A 22523-nucleotide genomic window follows, 5' to 3' on the forward strand; every position below is an offset into this window, starting at 1 on the left:
CCCTTCTCCTGGTCGAGAAGAAGGGAGCCAGCGAGGAGGAGGAGGCGAAGCGACGAGCTGGAAGTCAGGTAGGGAGGAGGGGACTGCGAGATGCAGCAGCAGCAGCAGCGGTGGTGGTGGTGGACACTGTGGTCTGGTCAGGGAGCACCGGTCGTCTGGACGGGCAGTTAGACAATTACTGTAGGTGTGAGGGAGTGTAAGTGTGAGGGAGTGTAAGTGTGAGGGAGTGTAAGTGTGAGGGAGTGTAAGTGTGAGGGAGTGTAGGTGTGAGGGAGTGTAAGTGTGAGGGAGTGTAAGGGTGAGGGAGTGTAGGTGTGAGGCAGTGTAAGTGTGAGGGAGTGTAGGTGTGAGCGAGTGTAAGTGTGAGGGAGTGTAAGGGTGAGGGAGTGTAGGTGTGAGGGAGTTTAAGTGTGAGGGAGTGTAGGTGTGAGGGAGTGTAGGTGTGAGGGAGTGTAAGTGTGAGTGAGTGTAGGTCTGAGGGAGTGTAAGTGTGAGAGCGTGTAGGTGCGGGAGTGTAAGTGTGAGGAATTGTAGGTGTGAGGGAGTGTAAGTGTGAGTGAGTGTAGGTGTGAGGAAGTGTAAGTGTGAGGGAGTGTAGGTGTGAGGGAGTGTAAGTGTGACGGAGTGTACGTGTGAGGGAGTGTAGGTGTGAGGGAGTGTAAGTGTGAGGGCGTGTAGGTGAGGGAGTGTAAGTGTGAGGGAGTGTAGGTGTAAGGGAGTGTAGGTGTGAGGTAGTGTAGGTGTGAGGGAGTGTAAGTTTGAGGGAGTGTGAGTGTGAGGGAGTGTAGGTGTGAGGGAGTGTAGGTGTGAGGGAGTGTAGGTGTGAGGGAGTGTAGGTGTGAGTGTGTGAGAGAGTGTAAGTGTGAGGGAGTGTAGGTGTGAGGGAGTGTAGGTGTGAGGGAGTGTAGGTGTGAGGGAGTGTGAGTGTGAGTGAGTGTAAGTGTGAGGGAGTGTAGGTGTGAAGGAGTGTAGGTGTGAGGGAGTGTAAGTGTGAGTGATTGTAGGTGTGAGGAAGTGTAAGTGTGAGGGAGTGCAGGTGTGATGGAGTGTAAGTGTGAGGGAGTGTAAGTGTGAGGGTGTGTAGGTGTGAGGGAGTGTAAGTGTGAGGGCGCGCGAGTGTGAGTGAGTGTAAGTGTGAGGGAGTGTAGGTGTGAGGGAGTGTAAGTGTGAGGGAGTGTAGGTGTGAGGGAGTGTAGGTGTGAGGAAGTGTAAGTGTGGGGAGTGCAGGTGTGAGGGAGTGTAAGTCTGAGGGAGTGCAGGTGTGATGGAGTGTAAGTGTGAGGGAGTGTAAGTGTGAGGGAGTGTAGGTGTAAGGGAGTGTAAGTGTGAGGGCGCGCGAGTGTGAGTGAGTGTAAGTGTGAGGGAGTGTAGGTGTGAGGGAGTGTAAGTGTGAGGGAGTGTAGGTGTGAGGGAGTGTAGGTGTGAGGAAGTGTAAGTGTGGGGAGTGCAGGTGTGAGGGAGTGTAAGTCTGAGGGAGTGTAGGTGTGAGGGAGTGTAAGTGTGAGGGAGTGTAAGTGTGAGGGAGTGTAAGTGTGAGGGAGTGTAAGTGTGAGGGAGTGTAGGTGTGAGGGAGTGTAAGTGTGAGGGCGTGTAGGTGAGGGAGTGTAAGTGTGAGGGAGTGTAGGTGTGAGGGAGTGTAGGTGTGAAGGAGTGTAAGTTTGAGGGAGTGTAAGTGTGAGGGAGTGCAGGTTCCAGTGTGCAGGTTCCAGTGTGCAGGGTCCAGTGTGCAGGTTCTAGTGTGCAGGTTCCAGTGTACAGGTTCCAGTGTAAATGGTCCAGTGTACAAGGATGAGTTCCGAATGGCAATGTCATACATCAACATCACGCGCAATCAGCACACAGAACACGAGGCGAGATGAACACAATATGTAAGTAAATCACTTAAAGTGTGCAAAGAAGAGCACGTACACTTTAAGGGATTGGAGGTCCAAAAGTGATTTAGAGTAGTAAGTGTGGTAAAGTATTGATCCCAAACGTTGCTCGGCTATTTCTAAGATCATGGGTTGCCATACAGGAACAGGGGGTTGGAGGGGGGGGGGGACTGAGCACGAAGAGCGAGGAGCTGCTACGGAAGCGTGCACGGGGATTGTGGTCCTCGTGCACGGGGATTGTGGTCCTCGTGCACGGGGATTGTTATCCCCGCTGTCAAAGGGACGAGCCACTGGTCTGGACAACAACGGCCATTGCTTAGAAACAGACGCCTAATGTTTACATTCCATTGAAGACGGTGTCATTGACGATTGTGTTGAGTCGTGTTTGTCATTAGTTGTCCTTGCTCTCCACTGTCAACGCAGCACGTACAAATAATCTGTTGGAAGAGATTTGTGAACAAGAAGGCATCATGTGCAGGTGTACTGCATTGTAACATCAACAGGGTCAGGTGTTGAGCCATGGCACTGCTGCATGGAGTTTTGCACTCAACTCGGACCCATATCTGACAGAGTGGGGCCTTGCTTGTAACATCTGGCACTTTACAAGCATTGATACAAGCGATGAGACTGAGGGCCAAAAAAAATATTTAAAATATAAAATAAGTAAATAAAACATCCAAATTGGAAAACCAAAAAATAAAAAAATAAATATACATATTTAACAAATAAATAAATAATAATGATATATTAAAAGAGGGTCAAAACCTTTCCAGAGTATTGCTTGTTGTTCAACCAATGCTGCTGATAGAATGCACTCTTAGAAGGTTGTGTGGCTGATGGGATGCGTAAAGCACTTGCATCGTTTATGTGCAGAGACAAATATGTAGCGGCTCGTGTCTGCTTCGGTACTTCGTTATTTTATTAATGTATCTGTTGTAGCTTTGTATTTGTCCTGAAGTGGGCGTCAGGTGAGCGTGTACCGTGCAGTACTGCACGGGGACTCCAAAGATGTCCCCCAGAGGGCGACTTATAGCCAAACCACTCATCTCTAACCTTCACCTCTAAACCCTTAACCCTAATGACTGTAACCCTTGACCCTAAACCCGAACGATGACCACTAAACGGTGAGTATATAAGAGAGTACTGAATATGTCCACGAGAGGGTGACAGGTAACCACAGCGAACTCCGACCCCTCACCACCGTCATATAAACTTACTCGTTGGTAACTCAACCACAACCACACCACTAACCCCCCAAACCCCTGACCATAACACCCCTGATATAAACGTTACTCGTGGGCTTGTGGCCACATCTGCGTCATTACATGTTGTTGCCTGCTGCCGGTCTTGTTTGATTCTCCACTTTAATGTCCCTAAGTCGACACAAGTATACGGTTGAAGCATCACCCTCCTCTCTAGGCCCCTCCTCGTCAATGCACGATAATAATTTACTTATTTATCTATCTAGGAGAGCCACACTGAGAGGGTCCTCCTACATTGGGTTCATATTTTGAAGTTTTATTTTAATAATCCTTACATGAATCATACATTATTATCCCCACTTTTAATTATATTCGTCGGTTTCGCGACTAATATTATTCATCATAAATATTTTTTGACTTAGATCCTATAAATATATCGTTAACCCACCACTACCCGACACACCCATAATTATGGCAAATCACCTGATGAAGCTGGTTATAATCACCAGCGAAACATCGTACTCAAATTGTCAATGTTGTGTGTTTACTCTCCAACACACAACCGGTTAGTGATGTCGTAATAACGAATTGGCACGTTTTGTGGAAGGTTGACAAACCTCAGTAATTGGCTGTGTCGAGTGCTGGTGGGTTAACGACGCATTTATAATTACATTATCTAACCCCGAACAACCTTTACTCAGAACACGTGTATTAGTTTATTCGTGCCGACACGTGGTACACCATGCTCCGTGTAACCCGGCTGAAGCGACCTCCACTCACTCTCCCAAAGCCGAGTTATTTCTAAGCCATCGCGCCACGATTCCACTCGCGAAGGATGGAGATCGATGTCGAGCAGTGGGGGTGGCCGTGTACGGCGGTCACGCTCAGCGCGAGCCACCAACACAGCACGAGCGGGCGCAGTTGCGATCCGTTACGGTGGTCGCACGAGTTCATGAAGTTTGTGATGCTGGTAGCTTTGGACATTCTGGGTCCGTTGCCAACATCCGCGATGGGGATACAGTAAGTACATCCAAGTAGCGATGGAATCGCTTGACGAGGTGGCCCGTAACTTATGTCCTGTCAGATCAAATAGCCAAAACGATTGCAGATGCATCCATCAAGGGCCATGTGTTTTTTTGTTTTAACCGATCGTGGCGCAAACCTTCAATGTGCATTACTCAATGAGAGAGACGACCATTGCCCGATGGGGATGGCGAGCCCCCCCACGCCTCTGCTGACAACCCCCTTCTCCTGGTCGAGAAGAAGGGAGCCAGCGAGGAGGAGGAGGAGGCGAAGCGACGAGCTGGAAGTCAGGTAGGGAGGAGGGGACTGCGAGATGCAGCAGCAGCAGCGGTGGTGGTGGACACTGTGGTCTGGTCAGGGAGCACCGGTCGTCTGGACGGGCAGTTAGACAATTACTGTAGGTGTGAGGGAGTGTAAGTGTGAGGGAGTGTAGGTGTGAGGGAGTGTAAGTGTGAGGGAGTGTAAGTGTGAGGGAGTGTAAGTGTGAGGGCGTGTAGGTCAGGGAGTGTAATTGTGAGGGAGTGTAGGTGTGAGGGAGTGTAAGGGTGAGGGAGTGTAAGTGTGAGCGAGTGTAAGTGTGAGGGAGTGTAAGGGTGAGGGAGTGTAAGGGTGAGGGAGTGTAGGGGTGAGGGAGTGTAGGGGTGAGGGAGTGTAAGTGTGAGGGAGTGTAGGTGTGAGGGAGCGTAAGTGTGAGGGCGTGTAGGTGAGGGCGTGTAGGTGTGAGGGAGTGTAGGTGTGAGGGAGTGTAAGTGTGAGGGAGTGTAAGTGTGAGGGAGTGTAAGTGTGAGGGAGTGTAAGTGTGAGGGAGTGTAGGTGTGAGTGTGTGAGGGAGTGTAAGTGTGAGGGAGTGTAGGTGTGAGTGTGTGAGGAAGTGTAGGTGTGAGGGAGTGTAGGTGTGAGGGAGTGTAAGTGTGAGGGCGTGTAGGTGAGGGAGTGTAAGTGTGAGGGCGTGTAGGTGAGGGAGTGTAAGTGTGAGGGAGTGTAGGTGTGAGGGAGTGTAGGTGTGAGGGAGTGTAGGTGTGCGGGAGTGTGAGTGAGTGTAAGTGCGAGGGAGTGTAAGTGTGAGGAAGTGTAGGTGTGAGGAAGTGTAAGTGTGAGGGAGTGTAGGTGTGAGGGAGTGTAGGTGAGGGAGTGTAAGTGTGAGGGAGTGTAGGTGTGAGGGAGTGTAGGTGTGAGGGAGTGTAGGTGTGAGGGAGTGTAAGTTTGAGGGAGTGTAAGTGTGAGGGAGTGAAGGTGAGGGAGTGTAAGTGTGAGGGAGTGTAGGTGTGAGGGAGTGTAGGTGTGAGGGAGTGTAGGTGTGAGGGAGTGTAGGTGTGAGGGAGTGTAAGTGTGAGGGAGTGTAAGTGTGAGGGAGTGAAGGTGAGGGAGTGTAAGTGTGAGGGAGTGTAGGGGTGAGGGAGTGTAAGTGTGAGGGAGTGTAAGTGTGAGGGAGTGTAGGTGTGAAGGAGTGTAGGTGTGAGGGAGTGTAAGTGTGAGGGAGTGTAAGTGTGAGGGAGTGTAAGTGTGAGGGAGTGTAAGTGTGAGGGCGTGTAGGTCAGGGAGTGTAATTGTGAGGGAGTGTAGGTGTGAAGGAGTGTAGGTGTGAGGGAGTGTAGGTGTGAGGGAGTGTAAGTGTGAGGGAGTGTAGGTGTGAGGGAGTGTAGGTGTGAGGGAGTGTAAGTGTGAGTGAGTGTAGGTGTGAGGAAGTGTAAGTGTGAGGGAGTGTAGGTGTGAGGGAGTGTAAGTGTGAGGGAGTGCAGGTGTGATGGAGTGTAAGTGTGAGGGAGTGTAAGTGTGAGGGAGTGTAGGTGTGAGGGAGTGTAAGTGTGAGGGCGCGCGAGTGTGAGTGAGTGTAAGTGTGAGGGAGTGTAGGTGTGAGGGAGTGTAAGTGTGAGGGAGTGTAGGTGTGAGGGAGTGTAGGTGTGAGGAAGTGTAAGTGTGGGGAGTGCAGGTGTGAGGGAGTGTAAGTCTGAGGGAGTGCAGGTGTGATGGAGTGTAAGTGTGAGGGAGTGCAAGTGTGAGGGAGTGTAGGTGTGAGGGAGTGTAAGTGTGAGGGCGCGCGAGTGTGAGGGAGTGTAAGTGTGAGGGAGTGTAGGTGTGAGGGAGTGTAAGTGTGAGGGAGTGTAGGTGTGAGGGAGTGTAGGTGTGAGGAAGTGTAAGTGTGGGGAGTGCAGGTGTGAGGGAGTGTAAGTCTGAGGGAGTGTAGGTGTGAGGGAGTGTAAGTGTGAGGGAGTGTAAGTGTGAGGGAGTGTAAGTATGAGGGAGTGTAAGTGTGAGGGAGTGTAAGTGTGAGGGAGTGTAGGTGTGAGGGAGTGTAAGTGTGAGGGCGTGTAGGTGAGGGAGTGTAAGTGTGAGGGAGTGTAGGTGTGAGGGAGTGTAGGTGTGAAGGAGTGTAAGTTTGAGGGAGTGTAAGTGTGAGGGAGTGTAGGTTCCAGTGTGCAGGTTCCAGTGTGCAGGGTCCAGTGTGCAGGTTCTAGTGTGCAGGTTCCAGTGTACAGGTTCCAATGTGCAGGTTCCAGTGTACAGGGTCCAGTGTACAGGTTCCAGTGTAAATGGTCCAGTGTACAAGGATGAGTTCCGAATGGCAATGTCATGCATCAACATCACGCGCAATCAGCACACAGAACACGAGGCGAGAAGAACACAATATGTAAGTAAATAACTTAAAGTGTGCAAAGAAGAGCACGTACACTTTAAGGGATTGGAGGTCCAAAAGTGATTTAGAGTAGTAAGTGTGGTAAAGTATTGATCCCAAACGTTGCTCGGCTATTTCTAAGATCATGGGTTGCCATACGGAACAGGGGGTTGGAGGGGGGGGGGACTGAGCACGAAGAGCGAGGAGCTGCTACGGAAGCGTGCACGGGGATTGTGGTCCTCGTGCACGGGGATTGTGGTCCTCGTGCACGGGGATTGTGGTCCCCGCTGTCAAAGGGACCAGCCACTGGTCTGGACAACAACGGCCATTGCTTAGAAACAGACGCCTAATGTTTACATTCCATTGAAGACGGTGTCATTGACGATTGTGTTGAGTCGTGTTTGTCATTAGTTGTCCTTGCTCTCCACTGTCAACGCAGCACGTACAAATAATCTGTTGGAAGAGATTTGTGAACAAGAAGGCATCATGTGCAGGTGTACTGCATTGTAACATCAACAGGGTCAGGTGTTGAGCCATGGCACTGCTGCATGGAGTTTTGCACTCAACTCGGACCCATATCTGACAGAGTGGGGCCTTGCTTGTAACATCTGGCACTTTACAAGCATTGATACAAGCGATGAGACTGAGGGCCAAAAAAAATATTTAAAATATAAAATAAGTAAATAAAACACCCAAATTGGAAAACCAAAAAATAAAAAAATAAATATACATATTTAAAAAATAAAATAAATAAATAATAATGATATATTAAAAGAGGGTCAAAACCTTTCCAGAGTATTGCTTGTTGTTCAACCAATGCTGCTGATAGAATGCACTCTTAGAAGGTTGTGTGGCTGATGGGATGCGTAAAGCACTTGCATCGTTTATGTGCAGAGACAAATATGTAGCGGCTCGTGTCTGCTTCGGTACTTCGTTATTTTATTAATGTATCTGTTGTAGCTTTGTATTTGTCCTGAAGTGGGCGTCACGTGAGCGTGTACCGTGCAGTACTGCACCGGGACTCCAAAGATGTCCCCCAGAGGGCGACTTATAGCCAAACCACTCATCTCTAACCTTCACCTCTAAACCCTTAACCCTAATGACTGTAACCCTTGACCCTAAACCCGAACGATGACCACTAAACGGTGAGTATATAAGAGAGTACTGAATATGTCCACGAGAGAGTGACAGGTAACCACAGCGAACTCCGACCCCTCACCACCGTCATATAAACTTACTCGTTGGTAACTCAACCACAACCACACCACTAACCCCCCAAACCCCTGACCATAACACCCCTGATATAAACGTTACTCGTGGGCTTGTGGCCACATCTGCGTCATTACATGTTGTTGCCTGCTGCCGGTCTTGTTTGATTCTCCACTTTAATGTCCCTAAGTCGACACAAGTATACGGTTGAAGCATCACCCTCCTCTCTAGGCCCCTCCTCGTCAATGCACGATAATAATTTACTTATTTATCTATCTAGGAGAGCCACACTGAGAGGGTCCTCCTACATTGGGTTCATATTTTGAAGTTTTATTTTAATAATCCTTACATGAATCATACATTATTATCCCCACTTTTAATTATATTCGTCGGTTTCGCGACTAATATTATTCATCATAAATATTTTTTGACTTAGATCCTATAAATATATCGTTAACGACGCATTTATAATTACATTATCTAACCCCGAACAACCTTTACTCAGAACACGTGTATTAGTTTATTCGTGCCGACACGTGGTACACCATGCTCCGTGTAACCCGGCTGAAGCGACCTCCACTCACTCTCCCAAAGCCGAGTTATTTCTAAGCCATCGCGCCACGATTCCACTCGCGAAGGATGGAGATCGATGTCGAGCAGTGGGGGTGGCCGTGTACGGCGGTCACGCTCAGCGCGAGCCACCAACACAGCACGAGCGGGCGCAGTTGCGATCCGTTACGGTGGTCGCACGAGTTCATGAAGTTTGTGATGCTGGTAGCTTTGGACATTCTGGGTCCGTTGCCAACATCCGCGATGGGGATACAGTAAGTACATCCAAGTAGCGATGGAATCGCTTGACGAGGTGGCCCGTAACTTATGTCCTGTCAGATCAAATAGCCAAAACGATTGCAGATGCATCCATCAAGGGCCATGTGTTTTTTTGTTTTAACCGATCGTGGCGCAAACCTTCAATGTGCATTACTCAATGAGAGAGACGACCATTGCCCGATGGGGATGGCGAGCCCCCCCACGCCTCTGCTGACAACCCCCTTCTCCTGGTCGAGAAGAAGGGAGCCAGCGAGGAGGAGGAGGAGGCGAAGCGACGAGCTGGAAGTCAGGTAGGGAGGAGGGGACTGCGAGATGCAGCAGCAGCAGCGGTGGTGGTGGACACTGTGGTCTGGTCAGGGAGCACCGGTCGTCTGGACGGGCAGTTAGACAATTACTGTAGGTGTGAGGGAGTGTAAGTGTGAGGGAGTGTAGGTGTGAGGGAGTGTAAGTGTGAGGGAGTGTAAGTGTGAGGGAGTGTAAGTGTGAGGGCGTGTAGGTCAGGGAGTGTAATTGTGAGGGAGTGTAGGTGTGAGGGAGTGTAAGGGTGAGGGAGTGTAAGTGTGAGCGAGTGTAAGTGTGAGGGAGTGTAAGGGTGAGGGAGTGTAAGGGTGAGGGAGTGTAGGGGTGAGGGAGTGTAGGGGTGAGGGAGTGTAAGTGTGAGGGAGTGTAGGTGTGAGGGAGCGTAAGTGTGAGGGCGTGTAGGTGAGGGCGTGTAGGTGTGAGGGAGTGTAGGTGTGAGGGAGTGTAAGTGTGAGGGAGTGTGTGAGGGAGTGTAAGTGTGAGGGAGTGTAAGTGTGAGGGAGTGTAAGTGTGAGGGAGTGTAGGTGTGAGTGTGTGAGGGAGTGTAAGTGTGAGGGAGTGTAGGTGTGAGTGTGTGAGGAAGTGTAGGTGTGAGGGAGTGTAGGTGTGAGGGAGTGTAAGTGTGAGGGCGTGTAGGTGAGGGAGTGTAAGTGTGAGGGCGTGTAGGTGAGGGAGTGTAAGTGTGAGGGAGTGTAGGTGTGAGGGAGTGTAGGTGTGAGGGAGTGTAGGTGTGCGGGAGTGTGAGTGAGTGTAAGTGCGAGGGAGTGTAAGTGTGAGGAAGTGTAGGTGTGAGGAAGTGTAAGTGTGAGGGAGTGTAGGTGTGAGGGAGTGTAGGTGAGGGAGTGTAAGTGTGAGGGAGTGTAGGTGTGAGGGAGTGTAGGTGTGAGGGAGTGTAGGTGTGAGGGAGTGTAAGTGTGAGGGAGTGAAGGTGAGGGAGTGTAAGTGTGAGGGAGTGTAGGTGTGAGGGAGTGTAGGTGTGAGGGAGTGTAGGTGTGAGGGAGTGTAGGTGTGAGGGAGTGTAAGTGTGAGGGAGTGTAAGTGTGAGGGAGTGAAGGAGTGTAAGTGTGAGGGAGTGTAGGGGTGAGGGAGTGTAAGTGTGAGGGAGTGTAAGTGTGAGGGAGTGTAGGTGTGAGGGAGTGTAGGTGTGAAGGAGTGTAGGTGTGAGGGAGTGTAAGTGTGAGGGAGTGTAAGTGTGAGGGAGTGTAAGTGTGAGGGAGTGTAAGTGTGAGGGAGTGTAAGTGTGAGGGCGTGTAGGTCAGGGAGTGTAATTGTGAGGGAGTGTAGGTGTGAAGGAGTGTAGGTGTGAGGGAGTGTTGGTGTGAGGGAGTGTAAGTGTGAGGGAGTGTAGGTGTGAGGGAGTGTAGGTGTGAGGGAGTGTAGGTGTGAGGAAGTGTAAGTGTGATGGAGTGTAGGTGTGAGGGAGTGTAAGTGTGAGGGAGTGCAGGTGTGATGGAGTGTAAGTGTGAGGGAGTTTAAGTGTGAGGGAGTGTAGGTGTGAGGGAGTGTAAGTGTGAGGGCGCGCGAGTGTGAGTGAGTGTAAGTGTGAGGGAGTGTAGGTGTGAGGGAGTGTAAGTGTGAGGGAGTGTAGGTGTGAGGGAGTGTAGGTGTGAGGAAGTGTAAGTGTGGGGAGTGCAGGTGTGAGGGAGTGTAAGTCTGAGGGAGTGCAGGTGTGATGGAGTGTAAGTGTGAGGGAGTGTAAGTGTGAGGGAGTGTAGGTGTGAGGGAGTGTAAGTGTGAGGGCGCGCGAGTGTGAGTGAGTGTAAGTGTGAGGGAGTGTAGGTGTGAGGGAGTGTAAGTGTGAGGGAGTGTAGGTGTGAGGGAGTGTAGGTGTGAGGAAGTGTAAGTGTGGGGAGTGCAGGTGTGAGGGAGTGTAAGTCTGAGGGAGTGTAGGTGTGAGGGAGTGTAAGTGTGAGGGAGTGTAAGTGTGAGGGAGTGTAAGTATGAGGGAGTGTAAGTGTGAGGGAGTGTAAGTGTGAGGGAGTGTAGGTGTGAGGGAGTGTAAGTGTGAGGGCGTGTAGGTGAGGGAGTGTAAGTGTGAGGGAGTGTAGGTGTGAGGGAGTGTAGGTGTGAAGGAGTGTAAGTTTGAGGGAGTGTAAGTGTGAGGGAGTGCAGGTTCCAGTGTGCAGGTTCCAGTGTGCAGGGTCCAGTGTGCAGGTTCTAGTGTAAATGGTCCAGTGTACAAGGATGAGTTCCGAATGGCAATGTCATGCATCAACATCACGCGCAATCAGCACACAGAACACGAGGCGAGATGAACACAATATGTAAGTAAATCACTTAAAGTGTGCAAAGAAGAGCACGTACACTTTAAGGGATTGGAGGTCCAAAAGTGATTTAGAGTAGTAAGTGTGGTAAAGTATTGATCCCAAACGTTGCTCGGCTATTTCTAAGATCATGGGTTGCCATACGGAACAGGGGGTTGGAGGGGGGGGGGGACTGAGCACGAAGAGCGAGGAGCTGCTACGGAAGCGTGCACGGGGATTGTGGTCCTCGTGCACGGGGATTGTGGTCCTCGTGCACGGGGATTGTGGTCCCCGCTGTCAAAGGGACGAGCCACTGGTCTGGACAACAACGGCCATTGCTTAGAAACAGACGCCTAATGTTTACATTCCATTGAAGACGGTGTCATTGACGATTGTGTTGAGTCGTGTTTGTCATTAGTTGTCCTTGCTCTCCACTGTCAACGCAGCACGTACAAATAATCTGTTGGAACAGATTTGTGAACAAGAAGGCATCATGTGCAGGTGTACTGCATTGTAACATCAACAGGGTCAGGTGTTGAGCCATGGCACTGCTGCATGGAGTTTTGCACTCAACTCGGACCCATATCTGACAGAGTGGGGCCTTGCTTGTGTAGTGATTGTAGAATCACTACTGTGTACACACGCACAAGCGTGACGTCACTATGCGGGGGAGCGTCATGACCACGCGGGTCAACACACACGCATGACGTCATCCCGGCTGGAGGCGGGAATGACGTCAGGGCCGGTTCTGGGCTCCGGGAGGCCACGAGGGTGGTGTGAGGCCGTGGCACTCTCTGTGACCCCGGCTGGACACGTGACTGGACCCCAGTGGGGGCTGGGGGCCTAGGGGGCACCTCGGAGGGCACGTGGACAGCAGGGGGGCTTCGAGAGGGTTTTCGAAGGGAGGCGTGGCCGGGGTGGGGCCCGGGCACGCCGAGGCCCATATAAGCAGCCTCCTCACAAGGTTCGAGGCTGCCCGTATCAAGAACGAAGATGCATCGTGAAGACGCCAAGAAGAGTCAAGCCTCCAGTCAGCGGACCTGGCAGTAGCCACCTGGCTGGGTCACGCTAGAGTATTTCATAAGTATGTGTTAGCTAGAGTAGGTTGGTGGTCACCACCTTATGTGCAGTGTTATATTACTTACCGTTCTAATAAATCAGCGTTGCCTCCCAAGGAGTCGTGTGTGCACCTAATTCGAATCCACTACACTTGTAACATCTGGCACTTTACAAGCATTGATACAAGCGATGAGACTGAGGTGAAAAAAATTAAAATATAAAATAAACAAATAAAAACAAAAAATTAAAAATATATATTTTTCAAAAATATGAAATTTTAAAAATAAATATATAAATAGAGGGTCAAAACCTGTCCAGAGTATTGCTTGTTGTTCAACCAATGCTGCTGATAGAATGCACTCTTAGAAGGTTGTGTGGCTGATGGGATGCGTAAAGCACTTGCATCGTTTATGTGCAGAGACAAATATGTAGCGGCTCGTGTCTGCTTCGGTACTTCGTTATTTTATTAATGTATCTGTTGTAGCTTTGTATTTGTCCTGAAGTGGGCGTCACGTGAGCGTGTACCGTGCAGTACTGCACCGGGACTCCAAAGATGTCCCCCAGAGGGCGACTTATAGCCAAACCACTCATCTCTAACCTTCACCTCTAAACCCTTAACCCTAATGACTGTAACCCTTGACCCTAAACCCGAACGATGACCACTAAACGGTGAGTATGTAAGAGAGTACTGAATGTGTCCACGAGAGGGTGACAGGTAACCACAGCGAACTCCGACCCCTCACCACCGTCATATAAACTTACTCGTTGGTAACTCAACCACAACCACACCACTAACCCCCCCAAACCCCTGACCCTAACACCCCTGATATAAACGTTACTCGTGGGCTTGTGGCCACATCTGCGTCATTACATGGTGTTGCCTGCTGCCAGTCTTGTTTGATTCTCCGATTTAATGTCCCTAAGTCGACACACGTATATGGTTGAAGCATCACCCTCCTCTCTATTCCCCTCCTCGTCAATGCACGATAATAATTTACTTATTTATCTATCCAGGAGAGCCACACTGAGAGGGTCCTCCTACATTGGGTTCATATTTTGAGGTTTTATTTTGCCAATTGATTATCAGTGTTTATTATACGTGGAGAAAACCCACATGCGCAAGGGGGCAACACTCTATGCCTGTACTGATGGAAACAGATAGCAGTTATTCCACTGGCTAAAATAATGCCCAACCTTTACCCATAATCTCACTTAAACCTTCCATAATTCTTACATGAATCATACATTATTATCCCCACTTTCCATCATAATATTATTCGCTTTCGCGACTAATATTATTCATCATGAATATTTTTTTACTTAGATCCTATAAATTAAAATGTGTCGTTAACCCACCACTACCCGACACACCCATAATTATGGCAAATCACCTGATGAAGCTGGTTATAATCACCAGCGAAACATCGTACTCAAATTGTCAATGTTGTGGGTTTACTCTCCAACACACAACCGGTTAGTGATGTCGTAATAACGAATTGGCACGTTTTGTGGAAGGTTGACAAACCTCAGTAATTGGCTGTGTCGAGTGCTGGTGGGTTAACGACGCATTTATATTTACATTATCTAACCCCGAACAACCTTTACTCAGAACACGTGTATTAGTTTATTCGTGCAGACACGTGGTACACCATGCTCCGTGTAACCCGGCTGAAGCGACCTCCACTCACTCTCCCAAAGCCGAGTTATTTCTAAGCCATCGCGCCACGATTCCACTCGCGAAGGATGGAGATCGATGTCGAGCAGTGGGGGTGGCCGTGAACGGCGGTCACGCTCAGCGCGAGCCACCAACACAGCACGAGCGGGCGCAGTTGCGATCCGTTACGGTGGTCGCACGAGTTCATGAAGTTTGTGATGCTGGTAGCTTTGGACATTATGGGTCCGTTACCAACATCCGCGATGGAGATACAGTAAGTACATCCAAGTAGCAATGGAATCACTTGACGAGGTGGCCCGTAACTTATGTCCTGTCAGATCAAATAGCCAAAACGATTGCAGATGCATCCATCAAGGGCTATGTTTTTTTTAATGTAACTGCCGCAGCAGCTTCTAACCGATCGTGGCACAAACCTTCAATGTGCATTACTTAATGAGAGAGACGACCATTGCCCGATGGGGATGGCGAGCCCCCCCACGCCTCTGCTGACAACCCCCTTCTCCTGGTCGAGAAGAAGGGAGCCAGCGAGGAGGAGGAGGAGGCGAAGCGACGAGCTGGAAGTCAGGTAGGGAGGAGGGGACTGCGAGATGCAGCAGCAGCGGTGGTGGTGGTGGACACTGTGGTCTGGTCAGGGAGCACCGGTCGTCTGGACGGGCAGTTAGACAATTACTGTAGGTGTGAGGGAGTGTAAGTGTGAGGGAGTGTAAGTGTGAGGGAGTGTAAGTGTGAGGGAGTGTAAGGGTGAGAGAGTGTAGGTGTGAAGGAGTGTAAGTGTGAGGGAGTGTAGGTGTGAGGGAGTGTAGGTGTGAGGGAGTGTAAGTGTGAGGGAGTGTAGGTGTGAGGGAGTGTAAGTGTGAGGGAGTGTAAGTGTGAGGGAGTGTAGGTGTGAGGGAGTGTAGGTGTGAGGGAGTGTAAGGGTGAGGGAGTGTAGGTGTGAGGGAGTGTAAGTGTGAGGGAGTGTAGGTGTGAGGGAGTGTAGGTGTGAGGGAGTGTAGGTGTGAGGGAGTGTAAGTGTGAGGGAGTGTAGGTGTGAGGGAGTGTGAGTGAGTGTAAGTGTGAGGGAGTGTAGGTGTGAGAGAGTGTAGGTGTGAGGGAGTGTAAGTGTGAGTGAGTGTAGGTGTGAGGAAGTGTAGGTGTGAGTGTGTGAGGGAGTGTAAGTGTGAGGGAGTGTACGTGTGAGGGAGTGTAGGTGTGAGGGAGTGTAGGTGTGAGGGAGTGTGAGTGAGTGTAAGTGTGAGGTAGTGTAGGTGTGAGGGAGTGTAGGTGTGAGGGAGTGTAAGTGTGAGGGAGTGTAAGGGTGAGGGAGTGTAGGTGTGAGGGAGTGTAGGTGTGAGGGAGTGTAAGTGTGAGGGAGTGTAAGTGTGAGGGAGTGTAAGGGTGAGAGAGTGTAGGTGTGAAGGAGTGTAAGTGTGAGGGAGTGTAGGTGTGAGGGAGTGTAGGTGTGAGGGAGTGTAAGTGTGAGGGAGTGTAGGTGTGAGGGAGTGTAAGTGTGAGGGAGTGTAAGTGTGAGGGAGTGTAGGTGTGAGGGAGTGTAGGTGTGAGGGAGTGTAAGGGTGAGGGAGTGTAGGTGTGAGGGAGTGTAAGTGTGAGGGAGTGTAGGTGTGAGGGAGTGTAGGTGTGAGGGAGTGTAAGTGTGAGGGAGTGTAGGTGTGAGGGAGTGTGAGTGAGTGTAAGTGTGAGGGAGTGTAGGTGTGAGAGAGTGTAGGTGTGAGGGAGTGTAAGTGTGAGTGAGTGTAGGTGTGAGGAAGTGTAGGTGTGAGTGTGTGAGGGAGTGTAAGTGTGAGGGAGTGTACGTGTGAGGGAGTGTAGGTGTGAGGGAGTGTAGGTGTGAGGGAGTGTGAGTGAGTGTAAGTGTGAGGTAGTGTAGGTGTGAGGGAGTGTAGGTGTGAGGGAGTGTAAGTGTGAGGGAGTGTAAGGGTGAGGGAGTGTAGGTGTGAGGGAGTGTAGGTGTGAGGGAGTGTAAGTGTGAGGGAGTGTAGGTGTGAGGGAGTGTAGGTGTGAGGGAGTGTAAGTGTGAGGGAGTGTAGGTGTGAGGGAGTGTAGGTGTGAGGGAGTGTGAGTGAGTGTAAGTGTGAGGGAGTGTAGGTGTGAGAGAGTGTAGGTGTGAGGGAGTGTAAGTGTGAGTGAGTGTAGGTGTGGGGAAGTGTAGGTGTGAGTGTGTGAGGGAGTGTAAGTGTGAGGGTGTGTACGTGTGAGGGAGTGTAGGTGTGAGGGAGTGTAGGTGTGAGGGAGTGTGAGTGTGAGTGAGTGTAAGTGTGAGGGAGTGTAGGTGTGAGGGAGTGTAGGTGTGAGGGAGTGTAAGTGTGAGTGAGTGTAGGTGTGAGGAAGTGTAAGTGTGAGGGAGTGCAGGTGTGAGGGAGTGTAAGTGTGAGGGAGTGTAAGTGTGAGGAAGTGTAGGTGTGAGGAAGTGTAAGTGTGAGGGAGTGTAGGTGTGAGGGAGTGTATGTTTGAGGGCGTGTAGGTCAGAGAGTGTAAGTGTGAGGGAGTGTAAGTGGGAGGAAGTGTAAGTGTGAGGGAGTGTAAGTGTGAGGGAGTGTAGGTGTGAGGGAGTGTAGGTGTGAGGGAGTGTAAGTTTGAGGGAGTGTAAGTGTGAGGGAGTGTAGGTGTGAGGGATTGTAAGTGTGAGGGCGTGTAGGTGAGGGAGTGTAAGTGTGAGGGATTGTAGGTGTGAGGGAGTGTAGGTGTGATGGAGTGTAGGTGTGTGGGAGTAACTTTTAGGGAGTGTAAGTGTAAGGGAGTGTACGTGTGAGGGAGTGTAGGTGTGAGTGAGCGTAAGTGTGAGGGCGTGTAGGTGAGGGAGTGTAGGTGTGAGGGAGTGTAGGTGTGAGGGAGTGTAAGTGTGAGGGAGTGTAGGTTTGAGGGAGTGTAGGTGTGAAGGAGTGTAGGTGTAAGAGAGTGTAGGTGTGAGGGAGTGTAGGTGTGAGTGTGTGAGGGAGTGTAAGTGTGAGGGAGTGTAGGTGTGAGGGAGTGTAGGTGTGAGGGAGTGTAGGTGTGAGGGAGTGTGAGTGTGAGTGTAAGTGTGAGGGAGTGTAGGTGTGAGGGAGCGTAGGTGTGAGGGAGTGTAAGTGTGAGGGAGTGCAGGTGTGAGGGAGTGTAAGTGTGAGGGAGTGTAAGTGTGAGGAAGTGTAGGTGTGAGGAAGTGTAAGTGTGAGGAAGTGTAGGTGTGAGGGAGTGTAAGTGTGAGGGAGTGTAAGTGTGAGGGAGTGTAGGTGTGAGGGAGTGTAAGTGTGAGGGCGTGTGAGTGTGAGTGAGTGTAAGTGTGAGGGAGTGTAGGTGTGAGGGAGTGTAGGTGTGAGGGAGTGTAAGTGTGAGTGAGTGTAGGTGTGAGGAAGTGTAAGTCTGAGGGAGTGTAGGTGTGAGGGAGTGTAAGTGTGAGGGAGTGTAAGTGTGAGGGAGTGTAGGTGTGAAGGAGTGTAGGTGTGAGGGAGTGTAGGTGTGAGGGAGTGTGCGTGTGAGTGAGTGTAAGTGTGAGGGAGTGTAGGTGTGAGGGAGTGTAGGTGTGAGGGAGTGTAGGTGTGAGGGAGTGTAAGTGTGAGTGAGTGTAAGTGTGAGGAAGTGTAAGTCTGAGGGAGTGTAGGTGTGAGGGAGTGTAACTGTGAGGGAGTGTAAGTGTGAGGGAGTGTAGGTGTGAGGGAGTGTAAGTGTGAGGGAGTGTAAGTGTGAGGGAGTGTAGGTGTGAGGGAGTGTAAGTGTGAGGGCGTGTAGGTGAGGGAGTGTAAGTGTGAGGGAGTGTAGGTGTGAGGGAGTGTAGGTGTGAAAGAGTGTAAGTTTGAGGGATTGTAAGTGTGAGGGAGTGTAGGTTCCAGTGTGCAAGTTCCAGTGTGTAGGTTCCAGTGTACAGGTTCCAGTGTGCAGGTTCCAGTGTGCAGGTTCCAGTGTGCAGGTTCTAGTGTAAATGGTCCAGTGTACAAGGTTGAGTTCCGAATGGCAATGTCATGCATCAACATCACGCGCAATCAGCACACAGAACACGAGGCGAGATGAACACAATATGTAAGTAAATAACTTAAAGTGTGCAAAGAAGAGCACGTACACTTGAAGGGATTGGAGGTCCAAAAGTGATTTAGAGTAGGACAAGTGTGGTAAAGTGTTGATCCCAAACGTTGCTCGGCTATTTCTAAGATCATGGGTTGCCCTACGGAACAGGGGGTGGGAGGGGGGGGACTGAGCACGAAAAGCGAGGAGCTGCTACGGAAGTGTGCATGGGGATTGTGGTCCTCGTGCACGGGGATTGTGGCCCCCGTGCACGGGGATTGTGGTCCTCCTGCACGGGGATTGTGGTCCTCGTGCACGGGGATTGTGCTCCTCGTGCACGGGGATTGTGGTCCCCGCTGTCAAAGGGACGAGCCACTGGTCTGGACAACAACGGCCATTGCTTAGAAACAGACGCCTAATGTTTACATTCCATTGAAGACGGTGTCATTGACGATTGTGTTGAGTCGTGTTTGTCATTAGTTGTCCTTGCTCTCCACTGTCAACGCAGCACGTACAAATAATCTGTTGGAACAGATTTGTGAACAAGAATGCATCATGTGCAGGTGTACTGCATTGTAACATCAACAGGGTCAGGTGTTGAGCCATGGCACTGCTGCATGGAGTTTTTCATTCAACTCGGACCCATATCTGACAGAGTGGGGCCTTGCTTGTAACATCTGGCACTTTACAAGCATTGATACAAGCGATGAGACTGAGGGCCAAAAATAAATATTAGAAATATAAAATAAATAAAAAACACAAATTGGAAAGGTAAAAAAATGAAAAAATAAAAATATATATTTTTTGAAAAATAAAAAAAATAAACAAAATATATAAAAAGAGGGTCAAAACCTGTCCAGAGTATTGCTTGTTGTTCAACCAATGCTGCTGATAGAATGCACTTTTAGAAGGTTGTGTGGCTGATGGGATGCGTAAAGCATTTGCATCGTTTATGTGCAGAGACAAATATGTAGCGGCTCGTGTCTGCTTCGGTACTTCGTTATTTTATTAATGTATCTGTTGTAGCTGTGTATTTGTCCTGAAGTGGGCGTCACGTGACCGTGTATCGTACAGTACTGCACCGGGACTCCAAAGATGTCCCCCAGAGGGCGACTTATAGCCAAACCACTGATATCTAACCTTCACCTCTAAACCCTTAACCCTAATGACTGTAACCCTTGACCCTAAACCCGAACGATGACCACTAAACGGTGAGTATGTAAGAGAGTACTGAATGTGTCCACGAGAGGGTGACAGGTAACCAAAGCGAACTCCGACCCCTCACCACCGTCATATAAACTTACTCGTTGGTAACTCAACCACAACCACACCACTAACCCCCCCAAACCCCTGACCCTAACACCCCTGATATAAACGTTACTCGTGGGCTTGTGGCCACATCTGCGTCATTACATGGTGTTGCCTGCTGCCAGTCTTGTTTGATTCTCCGATTTAATGTCCCTAAGTCGACACAAGTATATGGTTGAAGCATCACCCTCCTCTCTAGTCCCCTCCTCGTCAATGCACGATAATAATTTACTTATTTATCTATCCAGGAGAGCCACACTGAGAGGGTCCTCCTACATTGGGTTCATATTTTGAGGTTTTATTTTGCCAATTGATTATCAGTGTTTATTATACGTGGAGAAAACCCACATGCGCAAGGGGGCAACACTCTATCCCTGTACTGATGGAAACAGATAGCAGTTATTCCACTGGCTAAAATAATGCCCAACCTTTACCCATAATCTCACTTAAACCTTCCATAATTCTTACATGAATCATACATTATTATCCCCACTTTCCATCATAATATTATTCGCTTTCGCGACTAATATTATTCATCATGAATATTTTTTTACTTAGATCCTATAAATTAAAATGTGTCGTTAACCCACCACTACCCGACACACCCATAATTATGGCAAATCACCTGATGAAGCTGGTTATAATCACCAGCGAAACATCGTACTCAAATTGTCAATGTTGTGGGTTTACTCTCCAACACACAACCGGTTAGTGATGTCGTAATAACGAATTGGCACGTTTTGTGGAAAGTTGACAAACCTCAGTAATTGGCTGTGTCGAGTGCTGGTGGGTTAACGACGCATTTATATTTACATTATCTAACCCCGAACAACCTTTACTCAGAACACGTGTATTAGTTTATTCGTGCCGACACGTGGTACACCATGCTCCGTGTAACCCGGCTGAAGCGACCTCCACTCACTCTCCCAAAGCCGAGTTATTTCTAAGCCATCGCGCCACGATTCCACTCGCGAAGGATGGAGATCGATGTCGAGTAGTGGGGGTGGCCGTGTACGGCGGTCACGCTCAGCGCGAGCCACCAACACAGCACGAGCGGGCGCAGTTGCGATCCGTTACGGTGGTCGCACGAGTTCATGAAGTTTGTGATGCTGGTAGCTTTGGACATTCTGGGTCCGTTGCCAACATCCGCGATGGGGATACAGTAAGTACATCCAAGTAGCGATGGAATCGCTTGACGAGGTGGCCCGTAACTTATGTCCTGTCAGATCAAATAGCCAAAACGATTGCAGATGCATCCATCAAGGGCCATGTGTTTTTTTGTTTTAACCGATCGTGGCGCAAACCTTCAATGTGCATTACTCAATGAGAGAGACGACCATTGCCCGATGGGGATGGCGAGCCCCCCCACGCCTCTGCTGACAACCCCCTTCTCCTGGTCGAGAAGAAGGGAGCCAGCGAGGAGGAGGAGGAGGCGAAGCGACGAGCTGGAAGTCAGGTAGGGAGGAGGGGACTGCGAGATGCAGCAGCAGCAGCAGCGGCGGTGGTGGTGGACACTGTGGTCTGGTCAGGGAGCACCGGTCGTCTGGACGGGCAGTTAGACAATTACTGTAGGTGTGAGGGAGTGTAAGTGTGAGGGAGTGTAAGTGTGCGGGAGTGTAAGGGTGAGGAAGTGTAGGTGTGAGGGAGTGTAAGTGTGAGGGAGTGTAGGTGTGAGGGAGTGTAGGTGTGAGGGAGTGTAAGTGTGAGGGAGTGTAGGTGTGAGGGAGTGTAGGTGTGAGGGAGTGTGAGTGTGAGTGAGTGTAAGTGTGAGGGAGTATAGGTGTGAGAGAGTGTAGGTGTGAGGGAGTGTAAGTGTGAGTGAGTGTAGGTGTGAGGAAGTGTAGGTGTGAGGGAGTGTAGGTGTGAGGGAGTGTAAGTGTGAGGGAGTGTAGGTGTGAGAGAGTGTAGGTGTGCGGGAGTGTAAGTGTGAGTGAGTGTAGGTGTGAGGAAGTGTAGGTGTGAGGGAGTGTAGGTGTGAGGGAGTGTGAGTGTGAGTGAGTGTAAGTGTGAGGGAGTGTAGGTGTGAGGGAGTGTAAGTGTGAGGGAGTGTAAGTGTGAGGGAGTGTACGTGTGAGGGAGTGTAGGTGTGAGGGAGTGTAGGTGTGAGGGAGTGTGAGTGAGTGTAGGTGTGAGGGAGTGTAGGTGTGAGGGAGTGTAAGTGTGAGGGAGTGTAAGGGTGAGGGAGTGTAGGTGTGAGGGAGTGTAGGTGTGAGGGAGTGTAGGTGTGAGGGAGTGTAAGTGTGAGGGAGTGTAGGTGTGAGGGAGTGTAGGTGTGAGGGAGTGTAGGTGTGAGGGAGTGTAAGTGTGAGGGAGTGTAGGTTTGAGGGAGTGTAGGTGTGAGGGAGTGTAGGTGTGAGGAAGTGTAGGTGTGAGTGTGTGAGGGAGTGTAAGTGTGAGGGTGTGTACGTGTGAGGGAGTGTAGGTGTGAGGGAGTGTAGGTGTGAGGGAGTGTGAGTGAGTGTAAGTGTGAGGGAGTGTAGGTGTGAGGGAGTGTAGGTGTGAGGGAGTGTAAGTGTGAGTGAGTGTAGGTGTGAGGAAGAGTCAGTGTGAGGGAGTGCAGGTGTGAGGGAGTGTAAGTGTGAGGGAGTGTAAGTGTGAGGAAGTGTAGGTGTGAGGAAGTGTAAGTGTGAGGGAGTGTAGGTGTGAGGGAGTGTAAGTGTGAGGGAGTGTAAGTGTGAGGGAGTGTAGGTGTGAGGGAGTGTAAGTGTGAGGGCGTGTGAGTGTGAGTGAGTGTAAGTGTGAGGGAGTGTAGGTGTGAGGGAGTGTAAGTGTGAGGAAGTGTAAGTTTGAGGGAGTGTAGGTGTGAGGGAGTGTATGTTTGAGGGCGTGTAGGTCAGGGAGTGTAAGTGTGAGGGAGTGTAGGTGTGAAGGAGTGTAAGTGTGAGGGAGTGTGAGTGTGAGTGAGTGTAGGTGTGAGGAAGTGTAAGTGTGAGGGAGTGTAGGTGTGAGGGAGTGTAAGTGTGAGGGAGTGTAAGTGTGAGGGAGTGTAGGTGTGAGGGAGTGTAAGTGTGAGGGAGTGGAAGTGTGAGGGAGTGTAGGTGTGAGGGAGTGTAAGTGTGAGGGCGTGTAGGTGAGGGAGTGAAAGTGTGAGGGAGTGTAAGTGTGAGGGCGTGTAGGTGAGGGACTGGAAGTGTGAGGGAGTGTAGGTGTGAGGGAGTGTAGGTGTGAGGGAGTGTAGGTGTGAGTGTGTGAGGGAGTGTAAGTGTGAGGGAGTGT

Source organism: Petromyzon marinus, unplaced genomic scaffold (genome assembly GCF_048934315.1).
Source record: "Petromyzon marinus isolate PM22_M1 ecotype Great Lakes invasive population unplaced genomic scaffold, UKy_Petmar_22M1.pri1.0 PM_Scaffold_86, whole genome shotgun sequence".
Classification (NCBI taxonomy): Eukaryota; Metazoa; Chordata; class Hyperoartia; order Petromyzontiformes; family Petromyzontidae; genus Petromyzon; species Petromyzon marinus.